Below are 16,905 nucleotides of genomic sequence, written 5' to 3' on the forward strand. Positions count from 1 at the left end.
TCTGAAACTATGATGAGCCCAGCCCCTGATTCCTTTGTAGTGGCGGGTATCACGTTGTTGTTCATGCCGATGAGCAGCATGCAAGCTTCCTGCTTGCTTTTACATCGAGCGCGTACGATGTCCGAAGCTCCTTGTGTGTTTTTCTTCGCGATTGCGTGTTAGCGTTACGAGTGAGCGACATACATATGTGGAGAGATGAAGAGAGGACAGCCGGAAAGAATGGGGTTTGGTGTGCCTCCTGGTCTGACTTCAGGGGGAAACTGTGGCAACATTCGTCTGAAAGTTCTGCCCACAAAAAACTCAGTGGCGATTCAGTGGTAAATGCGAGAAAAATGCGTTAGCATTAAGCCCCTTTTCCGGTCCATACTTGACTTCCGGGTACCGACTTCCGGTCTAAACCTGACTTCCTGTTCGCCGTCTCCGGTCTATACATGACATCCGGTACGAAACTTTCAATTACCCTTTAATTACCGAAGGTACCCTTAGGTTACGTGAGGTAATCTTGAATTTCATTTAATTCCTTTTAATTACATTTATTTGCTTTAATTTGTCTCAATTTCCCTTTAATTGACAGTAATTACCTTTTATTACATTTAATTAGCTCTGACCACACACGGTTACTTTCGGTAATCTTTAATTTCATTTAATCATTCTCTTAATTAGATGTACCTTACATTCATAACCTTTAAACTCAACTTTCTTGCTTTAATTACTTCGAATTACCTTCAATTATCCTTACTATTAAAAAACCTTCGAATACTTCAATTTCAAATGGCTTACGTCCATTTACATTTACCCTCTTATATCCCTTCTACATGTCCACTTATAAGCAGGAAATGCTGACGACACAGACAACCTTATGGAATGCGATATATGTCTGGTATCTCCGTTCGGCACGCGGCCCTCTGTGAGCAACGCAAGACTGCCTGAGATACGATGCCTACAACGGCACGGTACTTTTCGTAGGAGTAGGATGATAGCGATGTTCATTGTATGACAAAGTGTGCTGTCGGTAAACAGGTATCCTTTGCTTTTTTTTTTTGACAGCGTTGGAATCTGCGCGAGTCTTCCAATTATCTAACATAACCTAACGCAAGCGTAGCTCCCACCACAAATCTAGAAAAACCATAGACATCTATGCGGGAGGATTGACATTGACATGTTTGTCTTCTTCCTCCAACTTTTTACCGCTTGGTTGTGTATGCATTTCGAGTTTCCTCATCTTGTGCATTCTAGACAAGTCGCGCCGTCGCTACCGTTGCTGGACTGTAGTAAATTAACGCTACTCCAATCATTTAAAATACGTGGCTATCTCACGCGGATTACCTGTCGCTGTTTCTCCGCTATTCTGCTTTGGGCTGTTTAGCACTTCAAAATTTAACAACTAATACTTCAAGGTACGTTCATCTCTCAGGGTGTTCAATAAGGGCGATGGAGTTGAATAATGATTGACTCGGATAATGCTATGCCACATTTCGCGAAAAATATGTACAACAACAACAACAACTTTATTTTGGCTTTGGAGAGTGGGGAGGTTCATCGCCACAGGCGATACTCTACCTCATTGCCGGTGGGAATGTGGGGAATAAAATAACGAGCCCCTTCACAATAACGATCGAAGTCCGATGGTGTCCAGAAATGTCAGAAGAGCTTTGAGCACAGAGCGTTGCTGGGCTGGATTAGGCCAGGGACCAAGCAATTTCGATAGGAGAAGGGGCGAGAGTCCAGCTGACGAAGAGACTCGGAGAGTGTGGTTCGGGAAGGTTGGTAGTGGGAGCAATGAAGAAGAATACGCTCCAGATCCTCAAGCACACCACAGTGGCAGCAGGTGAAAGAGTCAACTTGTCTCAAGCGGTAACGCCACTGAGCTGTAAAGGCCACATCGAGGCGCATTCGGTGGATTAATGCAGCATCTTGACGAGAGGTGTTTCGTGGCATGCGGAAGGCGAGCGTTGGATCAACTCTGCTCAACATAGAGGGGGGAATAATGTCGGTTGTCCATTGGCGGGAAGCCAGGGGTGTCACTAGGCGTCGGAGAAATGAACGGCGGTCTCCTCTCAGCAGAACAATACTGGTCTGTTTGCGATACGAGAGTGCTGCTTCTGCGGCGCTGTCGGCCTGCTCGTTCCCCACGACACCACAATGGGCTGGAACCCACTGGAGAACTAGCCTGTGGCCTGCTGCGTATATAGTGTGGTATGCCATTAACACATCTGTGACTAGGGTGTGGATGGGCCTCGTATGCCCGAATTTTCAATTGCTTGAAGTGCAGATTTGGAATCTGTGAAGACTGCCTGTGAGAAAAATATGTAAGTATCTAATAAACAAGTCAATTAACGTATTGTTATCAATTACTCGTGCAGTAGTTGCATACACTGTGCTGCACGCGGTAAACCTGGCGGAATAACACACCTGCCAAAGATGACATCAGCGCTGCTCTCACAGCTTTCTTATGAAATACCTGTGTCAAATAAAAAGAGAAACTTGTATACATTTACATCAACAGTTTCTGAACACAATTGTGTTATGTTGCGTTACAGTTTTCGCAGCCCAGAAAAGAAAAAAAAAGAAAAGCCTGGAGACCGCTAAATAAATGTCGATTGTAGTACAAAAAAATATTTTGGTACATTGTAAACCTTGTATCCCTCACAACCCTCTGTTCAGAGATAAATTTTAAACATTTACGTTGCAACAATGACTCCCAGCAGGAAGTTGATAATACTTTTCTAATTTACATTCCAACACAACTCCGCATTGGGAAGAAGAGGGTATAAATTCAGTGGGGACGGTGTCAGGGTCCACGGCTGTTGGTTTAACGCGAAATAACGTGAAAGCGAAAGTGAATGTCAATATACAGGTGTCCATCCACACAGATGGATGCTGCGGCGTTTTCCGCGCACATCCCCTCAACTTTGAGACGCACCCGACACGGTCTCGCTTCCTCGGCGCTGCACATTTCAATGCGATGTAGAGCCCAGGGGCTTCGCTTTCGAATGACGTGCAGCATCTCTATTTGAGGCTCGCTCTTTGGGCTGCGGCTGATAACTTGAATTGCTTAACTTTTTGCACACTTATTTTAAGTATTTTGCAAAGAAATATCGTCTAAGGTCCACTTGTCCCTATTGTCCAAAGTTCATTCTCACTTAAGGCTATTGATCTCCACAAGCAATAAACAAAGAGACGGGTACTACTGCGACGTCATCTCACGGTCGTGTGACCGAGTTGACTATATATCCAATTGAACGACACCAGTCTTGCATCTCCGGTGTCACGGAATTCCGGACTTACAAAGACGAGACTATATAGACGTGTTCATTTTGATAAACTTTTATCCTGTGTCGGTCTGATTCAAAGGCTGTTTCACGTCAAATATGTTGGCACAGTCACCAAGCATGGGTGTGAACCGCAGTGAAAAAGTGTGTGCACATTACGCCACACGTAAAAATATGTGGGAAAGTTTCTACCAAAGACGTTCCAGGCAGCACTACCGCTCGTAGTAGTAGTATTGGCCTGCGATCAATAAAGCATTTGATTGATTGGGCCATTATCTCAAGGAAGGGTACCTATAGCATAGTTTGGGTAACGGATAGTGATATGGTATACCGCGGCTTCGCCAATTGTGGCGCCGCCTTCACTGGTGAGGCTATCTTCCGAGAGATGTTGCCTAAATTTGTTGATGTCGTACATATAACGTGCTGCCATCAGTCACTCACCATTCTAATTAAGATGCTGCTATTGGCGTGTGTACTTATTAACTAACTCTGTTTAACTGTGATGATGCTGTCTCTATAAAAAGTTATGTGGTACAAGACGTCCTGTAAGTCAAGGTTCATAAAATACTGAACCTATACACATAACACAGAAGTATAGAAGCATAGGAGCCTTTCCATCGGTGATCTGTGCCTTACACGTGGTATAAAAGGGGCATAGACTGTGTAATGAGATATACGTGTTACTTTAGCCCTGGTCAGCAGGCCATCAGTGCTCGCTGATTGTTGCTGAGTGGCGCCCGCGCGGACCCTAGCCCCCTACTCCTAAAGGTGTTATCCGACCATGCCGAGAGGTTGTGAGGTGAAGGGGAGAAGCCTTAAACGGTGGCGGTGGTTTTTTTTTCATGGAGTGATGGGCGGTTGGGTTGGTCAGTCTGTTTCTTTCAATAGGACCATCAGCCTTGTGGCCTGTACATCTGGCATAGCTTGGCATTTTGGGTCCTGAAACTCACGATGGCAATCTTCTGATACGGTGCGAGTTCAGGTTCGGCTAAGAAATCGCATGAAACTCGACATCACGTGTTGGTGAGCTCGATCATGCCACATTTAGCGCACTCACCAGACAACATCGCACTTGTAAAGAGAGCAGGTGTGACGTTATCTGGTTAGTCCACTAATGTGCGGCGTCTGACACGCCACGTCGACCTTCACGTGAGTTTGGTATTGCGGCGCTAAGGGTTAGATTAAAATACTGTGTCACTCTAGTTCACACACCAAGCGTACAAGAGCACACCAGAAGCATTCTGGTGTCAGAGCAGGCCACTCTGATGTGGACATCAAAAATAGCTTGTCAGTAAGTGTGCACATCATGAGAACGTGACATCACCAGAATCGTCTGGTATCGCACCAGACAGTTTTGATATGCACATTACCAACACCACAAGAGTTTAGGAATACCACAAAGCACCAGAATAATTATGGTGTTTTTCAGTCGGGGGTTATCATAACTCTGGCAGCTTCTCCCTGTGTGACTATGAAGTGTGGGTGACCAATCGGAAGACTCATTACGTAAACCTGAAATGGGTAAAACTTCTTATGCTTTGATCAGACACAATAAACGTGTCGGGACCGGCTGTCCCAACAGCCATGAATAACAATCTCTTTCACAGGAATAACTGATACTGTGCAGTGGTCACACACCTCTAGAAGGATGTCTTCGTTCTTTCTCCAGAAGGCAGTGTCATATCATTAGACATTACAGAAATTAACAAACATCATTCAGGGACATATTCATCAAATGTACATGAGGGAGTGACAGCGACCACATCCTCGAAACCATAGAACTAATGAGTACAAACACCCCTGCCTCCCTTCATCGTTTGCGTGGTAACAGCTCTTTCAGAAATCGTCGAAATCTCTGTTGAGGAAATTTTGGAGAACCTAAAAGTTAATTGAGTCATCGATGTCTTGAAAAATTAAAATATGCAAAAGTAATGATCGTCACCAATAGAGGCACCGTTCTCACTTTCAATAGCCCCACTTTTCCAGATAAACTGAAAGTAGGCTATATATCTACCGATCTACGCCCCTATTTGCCAAACTCCCTCAGGTGTTTTAAGTGCTATGGCTTTGTCCACCCATCCGATGCTTGTAGAGGATCTGCATGCTGTGCTCTATGCACCAGGCAGGACCATGATTTCAAAGAGTGTGGACCCAAGCAGCACTCCAATATTGGATCCATATTTTCTGCTAACAACGCTAATATTGGTCCAATAAGGGCTGCTAAAATTGGACCAATATCGGGAGTGCAACCGGGCTCCATATTGTACCAATATGGGCTGCCCATATTGGCAGGCCCATTGTTCGTCAATGTTGCCAATATTTCTGTGATAATGCCAACGGGGAGTCCGTGTAATAATAAAACATTATCCGGTTTAATATCCACCACTGATATTACTTCTCTCTGCTCTTTGCTTTTTCATCTCTGCAAGTCTCATTGATCCCCACGTTGCATACAACCAAAGCGAAGAACAGGCGCGACGCCCGTCTTGCTGAAGGACACATGCAATCGTATTATCAACTGTAGGATGGAACAAGCTAAAGCTTGCCCACAGCACATTTCAAAAATAGTACTGCTCTCGCCCTGAAAACGAAGAGCAGGATTAACCTAGTGCAGGCAATCCCACGAAACTGCCAGCTGTCCCTCAGGAGCCTTCGTTGGTATCACAATAGTCTATGAACCAAAAAGTTCCAACACACTCAGGGAGTACGAAGGAGCAAAACACTTTCGTAACGGTGACGGACATACGCCTCTGCTACTCACACTGCTTGCAGTAACTTGTAAGCACCTAACTTTACAGAAGAGCCATCCCTTTCTACCAAACATTGTGTTTTTTTACTTGACCTAGCCGCAATTCCGTTATCATTAGAGGAACCAGCGACATTTTAGCCCGTACGAAGCGTCGGATCCGACTGTCGCGCATGCGCAGTAGTTGTACGACGCGTGATTTCGGTGAAACGGCCATGTTTACTCTCAGTCGGTTCGACCGATTGGCATTGGCATCGCGAAGCAAGATAGCGCCAGCTTCCAGAAAGTGGAAAGTTGTCGAGTTCTAGTGAATGTTACAATGGGATTGCCACGTATGTTTACTGTTTCGAACAATGTCCATGATGTGCGGGAAGTTTTTGGATGTAACGACGTATTCAATTGGGCATTTCACACGCATCAACGTCCAATCTTGTCGTTCTGCTTGGGCATTTTTGCAACGCCTGAACATACCATTTGCTGCATTTTCAGTGAATATGGGGTTTACACTGGCAATATGGGGCCCATATTGCCAGGATTTTCCCAATAATGGCTCAAACAGTTTGACCAAACCCAATTTGAGCCACTGTTGGGAAAATCTTGGCGAAACGGGTCCCGTGTTGGACCCGTATCGCCGTTGACCAGCCAATATGGGCCCAATATTGTGTGCTGCTTAGGGAGGGCCACATCACTGCGTCAACTGCGCAGGTGATCACTCTTTGTACAGACAGACAGCATAACAGGAAGCACAGAACTCTCACCCCTTCTTCAAACGCCAGCTTCTGCTGCTGAAGTGCCTCTAGTTCCACCAACCCCTTCAGTGGCGTCCTCCTCACAGACGCCACTTTCGTCATAACTAGTGATGTCACGAACCTGGCAAGGTTCGAGTTCGCAAAAGTTCGATACTTTCGAACTTTTCTCTGAAAAATTCGCGAAAGTTCGCAAAAGTTCGACTTCACTGCGCATGCGCTGGCGCGATCTGCCCGGAAACATAAACAGTCTAACGTACGCCACTCAAGGCTTAATTAGGCTTAATCACATCAGACAATATGTCCTCCTGTAAGGTATGTTCAATAAATCAGTTAGCTTTCCTTCGATTTGTACTTTTCTAGCAACAGAAACTTACCTGCGCCTACCACGGTACCACCTAACATTCCTACATACACCTTCGCAGAGTAAACAGACAGTCGGTAAGAAAAACAAAGAACGCAAGGGCAACGGCACAAAACTGTTAGCAGTTAAATCGTAAATGTACAAACTACGTTTACCACGAATCCAGAACACGAGTGGGCTCTGGTCTGGGGACGACTTTCGTCGCTTACCTGTCATCCAAGGCCCCACGAAAAAAAATCAGCTGAATTCAGCTGCGAACTTTTGCGAGCCTTTGCGAAACTGACAAGAAATTCGAAGGTTCGTCGAACCTTGCGAACCACCAGGTTCGCAGTCGAACCGCGGGTTCGCAAAAAGTTCGTGACATCACTAGTCATAACCATCCGTGGACGTGAGCTCGATGGGGTGCGATGAAATGCGAGCTCGCAATGTCCATTCACAAACACGAGCATCCAGTCAAAAAGAAAGGCCAACTGCAATCTATCGGGAAGCGACTCACCCCTTGATAATATCAGCTAAGGAACTGGTTGTTACCCGAAAAAAAAAACTCAGATACAGCCAATAATGCCCGCGAAAGAAATAAGATTGTCTCTGAGCAGCACACTCTCGTCTATAAAGCACACGCGTATTGCACACTTCCATTCGTTTTTGCTGCACTATGTCGATCCTTCAGTGCAATCGTCGAGGGTTCCTGACGAATCATGATGATATAAATGATATCTTAGATAGATATCCTGCAGTCTCTTTTGCGTTACAATAACATACCTGAATCCCCAACAAATACACTACCTCCGTCGATGAAACCTGTTCAATGAAGATTGTTTAGATGCAACACGTTCACCTTGTGGTGTTTCAATCCCTAGACCTAAAACCGATGGGATAATCAATGGGACTCCTTGCGAGACTATAGAAAAGAGTTCCAGCAAGGTATATTTAAAGATGTAGCGCAACTCCCATAGGCCCCTGTGTCTTCAGAATGACGCCATGATTGAGACGGTCAGCGCCATCCATCCGTTGCGCGGACTACTACGATTGTAAATAAATGACCTCAGAGATGACGTCACTAGTATGAATAATAATTAGTGCATAATTAGCCACGCACGTTTACACTGGCCTACTTCGCTTGCTCTGTATTCCCTTTTCTGCGCCCAGTCAACAATACCAGACGAGAACACAGAAAAATAAAGCATATCAGGTTTAATGAATCATAAAAATTCCAAATACATACGGTTATCACAGATTTTGACAACTCCAAACAGAAAGGCATCGTGATGACCATACCGAAATTAGGAAGGCTCACATCAGGCCCATTTCTCACTCAGAGCTATACGTACACCTAGTGATTAGACATTTGCATTTATTCAATGAGTGGCCGTTATAGGTCCATTGCAACAAAACACGACATCGTTGGTGCACAGTTGGTTCCTGCTAACACTCACACTATCATGGCCGCTCGTCCCATGACGAAATCTTTTTTTTTTTTTGCGGGCCCAGCAACAGGGGATGCATTGTATTCACCTGTTCGCACGTGTTAATCTTGGTCTACAGCACGGAGATGTGAACGTCGCTTCCTGTTTGACCCAAAGAGTGTACGAACTCCATATTACAATGCACGGACACACGGTAGGGATACAGAGACGCACGGATAAACACCCCCAACTGTGGCACATGCGCAAAAGAGGGAAATCACACATTCAAGATAAGGCAAGCCGCCATCTTGACCCTGGGAACGAGGCCAACCGGAAGTCGCACGTACGCTAGTAATGAATTATGCTGTAATTTGCAAATTTGTTAGTGAGGTTAGGTTAGGTCAGTACATATTACACGCGCGGGGGGGGTCTGGGGGGTATCCTCCCCGGCAGTTGTTCGAGACTGTGCTCACTTCCATCTAAGCCTCGTTCTCAGGGTTAGGTCTGAACGTGCCCTATCTTGAAAATGTGTTCCACCCGCAAAAGAGCAGGATACGGAAATGTACTGAGTGGTAGATGATCTCGTATATGTGCACGAGCGGGGCAACAGGAAGTTTTTTTCTACATTGAAATTATGAATAACCTATTAGTACACACACAAGCGACGCCCATGTTGCAAAGTTTTTCTGTTTACAACCGTACCTCAACTGTCAACACCCAGGATCACTCGCGCCTCTTGCTGATGGCCTTGGCGATGGGTCTGATTTGGTATTTTCGCTAGTTTTCGCTACCAGTTTAGATATACCTTGGTTCCAGTGTGTTGAGTGAGCACGTGTGGAGTTCTCTGCATTATAACCGGAATTCTGCAGAGAAATAGAATTGATCCAGTGGACGTGATGTCAGTGTTAGATATGGCATGTCATTTAATATGTCAAAATACTTTAAGCACGATGCTCACATTGTGCTATAACAGAAGTTTCCGCCGTTAAGTCAGTGATTCAGCGAACCATTAGCATGTTACGCAGATTGTAGAGGAATGTGAAGGAATGCTGAATGCAGTTGTAGCTGCTTAATAAAACAGTACTCTGTCTAACACATTTAATACTACCATGTAGACTCAGATACATAAATGCATGGGAAAAAACGAAAGAACTATAATTCGAGCGTCTGCTCGGTAGCGAGGTAGAATCGTCTCTGGCCCTATCGCCAGTCACACACAGAACACCAAATTCCCCAAAAGAAACCCGATCCGGACCTTTCTCCAACACAGATGCGCGCAAACGGAGACGTGGCCCATAAACACCCCGCGCAGTAACGGTGTTGGGGGGAAGAAGTGACCTCTGCCGGCGGAACCACTGCCCTGTGTGTCTGGAGTTTGTCTCTCCCGGTTCGGATCGTCAACATCCTCCCCCCGGATGAGCTTAGCTCATTTCGAGAGGATAAATGTGTTGCACTGCCCTCTTTAGGTGTTGGCCGTGCGACAGTTCTAACTTGCAGGACCTTATTTTGTTGTCTCTTCCACGGTAAAGTTCAAGAATTCTCCCCATCTTCCAGTTCAGTCCTATCTTCATGAATGATTCAACATCTCCTACGTTCAAATTGGTAGATAGTTTGTGTCTGCCGTAGTGTGCGGACCTCAGTTGTAGCAAGTATTCACGGAGCCACCTTTTCCAATAGTGATTTACAATTTGCTGTCGGTGTGCTAGTCGGCGGGTCAAATCTTTTGCGTCCGTGGCTGGTGATGTGCGGTATGTCAAGGGTGGCAGCGCTGTCATCCTCCTTCCGATAAGGAAATGAGCCGGTGTGAGCGGCTCCATCTCGTCAACGTCAGACGTTAGGGTCGTCAGTGGTCGCGACTTGACCGCGGCTTCCACTTCATGGAGGACGGTTTCTAGTTCTTCGTATCCAAGACGGGCCTTTCCCAGTGTCTTTCGAAGGCAACCCTTTACCGTCCGTACTATCCTTTCCCAAAATCCGCCCCACCAGGCGGCGCGTTCAACGATGAACCTCCACCTGATGTTGTGGGTGGAGCAGAAGTCTCTGACTGCGGCGCTGTTTATATGCTCCCATAGACCTCTGATGTCCTTAGCCGCTCGTCGAAAAGTCAAAGCATTGTCCGAGTAGATCAGTTCTGGCAGGCCCCTTCGGGATGCAAAACGCCGGAACGCCAATAGAAAGTTCGTCGTCGATAAACTGGATACAATTTCAAGATGCACAGCCTGAGTTACCGCGCATGTAAATAAAGCGATATAGCTCTTTGCCTCTCCGACGGCTGTCTTCACATACAAGGGTCCCGCGAAATCAATGCCCACGACGGCAAAGGGATGTGTGCGTGTGATTCGCTCACCGGGTAAAGGAGCCGTGGGAGCCGTCGCTGGCTTCAGTTTGTATCTGCACCAGACTGTACATCTCCTTACTATCTGTTTCACAACTTGTCGGCACCTAGGTATCCAATACATTTCTCTTAGCTCTGTCATAGTTTCCAGCACTCCTCCGTGCAAAATGCGACAGTGTGCGCTCTGAATCACGAGCTCCGTGAAGCCATGTCGTGGAGGTAGAATGATGGGGTGCCGAACTGCTGGTTCCAACTGTCCTTGTTGGAGTCGTCCTGTCACTCGCAACATTCTCCGGTCGTCGAGGAAGGGGTTGATCTGGAACAGCTCTGATTCAGGACTAACTGAGCGCTGCTTACTGAGTGGGTGAATTTCCGGTTGGTATTGTTCATCTTGCGTGCGACGTATCCAGTACGTCTCTGCTGCTCTTATTTCTTCGGTGGTGAGTGGTCCGGTCGGTGTGTCCTCAGTTCGGCGGCATTTCGCCACAAACCTCATGACCCATGCGGTCACTCTCAATACCCTTGATAGCTTGCTGAAGCGCTCAAGTTGCAGTAGACGGCATTCAATATCTGCCACACCCAGTATAAGATAAGGTGGTGGTGAGGACGCTCCCGCTCGTTCTTCATCGACAACGTTCGGTGCTCTGTCGTCAGGGGCCGTGTGAACGTAAGGCTCCGGCCAGCATACCTCTTCTCGCTGCAGCCATTCCGGTCCTCTCCACCACAACGAGCTCGAAACACAGATTTCAGCTGTGATGCCTCTTGTTACCAAGTCGGCCGGATTGCAGTGGCCGGGACAATGTCTCCACCTCGCTGGATCGGTGATGCCTTGGATTTCAGTAACCCTATTGCTCACAAATGGCTTCCATCTGTTCCCAGACGATCGGATCCAGCTAAGCGCTATTGTGGAGTCCGTCCACATGTGATATTCAGCTGCAGGCGCGTGCAGAATACCTACCGCGTAGCTGAGTAGCCTAGTTCCAATCAGGGCCCCCATTAATTCAAGTCGTGGCAACGTGAGACGTTTGATGGGGGCTACTCGTGCCTTCGCAAGCATGAGGTTCACATGCACTTGTACAGTCTCAGTCCGCACTCGCAGGTACACAGCAGCTCCGTACGCGTGCGGACTGCATCGGTGAAAACGTGAAGCTGGATAGTGTACCGAGTCTGCTCGCTGATAGGAATGAGACACCGCTGCGTATCTAGCAGGCTCAGTTTCGGAATATCTTGGCACCACGTGTCCCACTCTGAGCTGAGATCATCTGGTAGTTCACAGTCCCAATCGACTCCGAGTTCCCAGAGCTTTTGAAACAGTATCTTCACGCGGATCACGAATGGAGAGAGAAATCCCAAAGGGTCAAATATTCTAGCCGTTGCTTGGAGCAAAAATCGCTTCGTGTTCTTTCGACTCGTGAGGAACTCAACGATGGCAGAAGTGTCGAACTTGAACACGTCGTCTTCTCTGTTCCATACGACTCCAAGCACCTTTGTTTCAGCACTTGTTCCCAGTGCGCGGGTCACGTTTTTTGCGGTGTGTTCCTCAAACACATCGTTTAGTGCCTTAGAGCTAGATGCCCATTTGCCCAGCTCCATCCCTGCCCTCTTGAAAATTTCAGTTGATTCAGAACAGATGCGCAGCGCTTCCTCCAATGTTGCAGCTCCAGTAATCATGTCATCAACATACATGGAGCTCTCTAGCACTGTCGCAGTCTCAGGGAATGCCTCCTTCATAAGTCTGAGATGATGGGAGAGGGTTGCCGCTAGTAGAAACGGACTCGCTGCTGTCCCAAAAGGTACAGCAGTCATTCTCCATTCTTCCACAGGAGGCATCTCGTGGCCAGGGGTGGGCGGTGTAGAAAACCATAGGAAACGAAGAAAGTCTCTGTCCTCTTCCTTTATGCCAATCTGCAGGAATGCTTTCCGCACGTCCGCTGTTATGGCAATTCTGTGCAGTCGGAGCCTCAAGAGAAGCCGGACAAGGTCAGGCACCATTTTTGGTCCCTTCTCGAGGCAGTCGTTCAGAGAAGGTGCACCGCTAGCTTGCGACGATGCATCGAAAACGACGCGCAGCTTAGTGGTGGCTGAAGACTCCCGAATCACAGGTCGGTGGGGCATGTAATACACCTGTCCTGTGTCTGCCTCATCAGACGCTGGTTTAACCTTCTCAGCGTGTCCCTCCTCTAGGTACGTCCGGATTGCTTCATCGTACCTGGCGAGCATCTCTGGGTCTCGCGCCAGTCTCGTGCTCATGCGCTTCATGCGTTCGAGCGCTACCCCTCTGTTGCTCGGTAGGTCTACCCTGGGTTGTTGTTTAAAGGGTAGATTCACTCGATAGCGCCCGTCCTGGAACTCGATCGAGCCTTCAAAGCGCTCCATGAGTGCTTGGTCATCTCGGTCTGGTGTCGGGTTATCAGTAATTCCCAGATGCTCCAGGTCCCAGAAACGTCGCAATGCCAATGATGTGTCGTCCTCGATTTCGACGGCAGTGCGTAGAACGCAAATCAGGGTGTCGCTCTGCTCGGATACCGAGCTCCTGGTTTTGGTGGGCCCCTGAAAAGTCCATCCCAACGAGGTGTTGATGGCAGCCATCGCACTGTTGTTTTGGTCGTGTTGCACGTTCCCTTTTACGATCTTCCAAAGCTGGTCTGAGCCGATGAGTACCGATAGTCCTGTCTCTCGAGGAACGCTTGGAAACATGACTCTGTCGGTGATGTCCATTCCGCACTCCCTTAGCTGCGCGACCAACGAACACTGGGTCGGAATCTGTGCCATGTCCCTGCAAACGAACGGAATCTCAATAGCTTCGAGTGTCACCTCCGTTTGGTCGAATTGGCTTCTCAGCTTGAGTCGCACTACATTGCGACGCTGGCTTGGCGCTGGTGCATTGTCAGCGAAGGTGCTCAGTCGCAGGTCGATTTCTCTTAACACAGGCAGTTCCAGTTTTCGAGAGACGTCCGCCCTGACAAACGTTTTTTGACTGCCACCATCGATGACGCCTCGCAAATAGGAGCAGTCCGTGTCTGTCACAGCCCAAGCACGGAATGTCTGGAGGAGCACATCACAGTCCGTGTGGCGGGTTTTTCCTTCATTCGACGCGTAGAGATGGACGCTTTCGACGTTGTCGTCTTTCTGTGCCGTGGACTTCCGAGAAGGGTCACACATGGACGTCGCATGACGCCCGTTACAGGTTGCACAAGTAATCCTTCGATGACAGTCCCTTGCCCTGTGGCCTCTAAGCGTGCATATAAAACACCGCATGTCGCTCGACAGCCGTTTCCTCTTCTCCTCTATGGTTAAGGATGACCGACAGTTTTCCGCAGCATGCGTCGATGCCTTGCAGAAGAAACACTGTGTTGCCACCTTAGTGCTGGTGTGGAGTACAGCTGCTGCCGGGATCCTAGCCTTCGTCCTTTGTGCAGGGCGTGTGCCAGTTCCCTTTTGGGTCGTATCTCTCGCACTATCGTCTGTGAAACCACACCTCTCACGGCTCTCTATTTCAACGCAGAGATAATCCAGGATTTGTGTAAGCTCCACTTCCGAGTCGTCAGATCTTGCTTCAGAGCCATCTGAGGATGCCGAAGAAGTCCGCGTTGCCTGCTTCGCACTTCTGTGATAGCCGACAACTATGTCCGCCGGCAAGGCCTTTAGGAGCACGTCGCACATCATAGAGGAATATGTCAGAGGGCTAACCCCGAGCGCCTTCAGTCCTCGGATATTGCCTTGTACGTGGTCGTAGAGGCGTCTCAAACTCCTTACATCGTTCGATGACTTGACGGGAGTCAGCAGTCGGAGTTTAGATAGGTGGAGCTGCTCTATTCGTTTCTTGTCACCGAACCGTTTCAGCAGAATCTCAACTGCGTCGTTGTAACAGGCTTCTGTAGTTTGCAGGCCTGACACTGCCGCTGCAGCTTGTCCCGTCAACCGAGATCTGAGATAGTGGAATTTCTCTGACGGGGACAAGTTCGGGTTATCGTGAACGGCGCTGCAGTACTGCTCCCAGAACGGTTGCCAGGAAAGCAGGTCCCCATCGAGCTTGTATAGGTCCAGTTTCTGGAGCTTTATACCCCCCGTGCCTGTGGAAAGCGCGGCACGTATATTGCTGGTCACCATAGGAGTTGCAGCGGATTCTTCGCCTCCTTCAGTTACATTTTGCGCAGCAGTCGCTATATGTCCGACATTTAGCTTGTTGATCGCACACTTCAGTCGAGCAAGTGCGCTGAGAGCTTGATCTTCGTACTCAGCGATCACGGAATATTCTTCCTCTATCTCAGCGCTCGGTATTTGTGGATCTATCTCCTCATTTATCTTCTCTAACCTCTTGTTGCTGGCCGTTAATCGTTCCATCAGAACGGTCAGCTCTTCTACAGTTACGTCAGTTTTCTGAAGGGCGGAACTCACCTCGTTGATTATTTTTGTGTTCCGCCCTCGCTGTGCAGTTCGCTTCGGCTTCAGCCTTTCGATGTGCTCCATGCCTTCTGACGATGAGCTCATATCCACAGGCAGTCACCTTCACACAACACAGTTACTCAGTCCACTGAGTCGCTAAATCCCGGGTTTCGGCACCAATAATTTGTAGAGGAATGTGAAGGAATGCTGAATGCAGTTGTAGCTGCTTAATAAAACAGTACTCTGTCTAACACTCAACATTTAATACTACCATGTAGACTCAGATACATAAATGCATGGGAAAAAACGAAAGAACTATAATTCGAGCGTCTGCTCGGTAGCGAGGTAGAATCGTCTCTGGCCCTATCGCCAGTCACACACAGAACACCAAATTCCCCAAAAGAAACCCGATCCGGACCTTTCTCCAACACAGATGCGCGCAAACGGAGACGTGGCCCATAAACACCCCGCGCAGTAACGGTGTTGGGGGGAAGAAGTGACCTCTGCCGGTGGAACCACTGCCCTGTGTGTCTGGAGTTTGTCTCTCCCTGTTCGGATCTTCAACACAGATGGTTCAAGAACACAACAAGTGAGACGTGCGATGGTAACTGAGACATGTCTGGGATCACATCACTTACCAAGTATCATGTCAATCTTCAGTGCTGAAGTCTATGGGGTGGTCATACATTAAATTACGTCTTGAACACACCGCTTTAACTCCATGGTTACCTACCTACCTGAAAGCAATATGCAATTTAGGAACCTAAATAAACTTTCTCGTTCTGAGAGCCCAATGTGTGGCCAGTAAAATAATCAGACCTTTCGTTCAGGTTTTGCTGGGTACTGGACCATGGGGTATAGGCAGAAATGAATTTACTGACACAACTGTTGTTGCCACTCACAAATTTGAACTGTACATTTTTCTATAGAAACTTCTTTCCACGTGCCATTAGACTATCGAATCGTTTACCTTCACCCATAAGTCACAGTTGTAAATCATACATTATATGAAACTGTTCTCCGTTCTTTTTTTTTCAATTGTAGTGCTGCTAATATATGTCACTGTTGTACTACTATATTCCCGTGCTATTGATTTCCTTGTTGGTTTGCTGTACCATTGTCTGTGTTACAAGGCCCTTGGAGCCACACAATTAGTAAATAGATAAATAAACTAGTTATTTCAAATTCGGCTACCTTTCAATACTGCGCATTGCTATTCCTCTGTTGTTAAACCATTCCACATAGATGGCGCAGTTTCCAGGCGCCGAAACCATCAAAGAAAGAAAACCATATATTTCGCTTTCAGGTACCGTTTGCCCAAGAGGATTATTAGACAGTGCAAAAAGTACCTGCTACAACAATTATCAAAACGATCAAACTGCATCAAAACTCCATTGTTGGTAAGCTATTTCTCATATGCGTTTCGAACGGCCACAACAGATTGTGATATAAAATGTGGATCAAGGCTGTCCTCACGCTTCTCCACTCACTGCTAGAGGAAATTTGCCTCCACTATTTCCCATGAGTTGCATTACATTCCTCTCTCCTCGTATTTGAATGGGTGGGTGACTCAGAAAAGTGTGAGAGAATAAAATCAGGGCTGTCACTCGAGCTGTGCGGACCCACGCTTGCCACTCGACAGTGGCGGAT

The 16,905-nt window shown here is 47.5% G+C and overlaps 1 long non-coding RNA gene across 1 annotated transcript in view; it reads left to right on the forward strand.

Moving 5' to 3' along the window:
- The window catches only part of LOC135376080 (uncharacterized), a 30,150-nt gene extending 13,501 nt beyond the window's left edge, over positions 1–16,649 (forward strand). Inside the window, exon 4 of the long non-coding RNA XR_010417529.1 lies at positions 16,562–16,649. This is a non-coding gene — a long non-coding RNA (uncharacterized LOC135376080). The remainder of the gene's footprint in view (positions 1–16,561) is intronic.
- The last annotated feature ends 256 nt before the right edge of the window (positions 16,650–16,905 follow it).

The sequence above is a fragment of the Ornithodoros turicata genome, unplaced genomic scaffold (genome assembly GCF_037126465.1).
Source record: "Ornithodoros turicata isolate Travis unplaced genomic scaffold, ASM3712646v1 ctg00001027.1, whole genome shotgun sequence".
In the NCBI taxonomy this organism is placed as follows: domain Eukaryota; kingdom Metazoa; phylum Arthropoda; class Arachnida; order Ixodida; family Argasidae; genus Ornithodoros; species Ornithodoros turicata.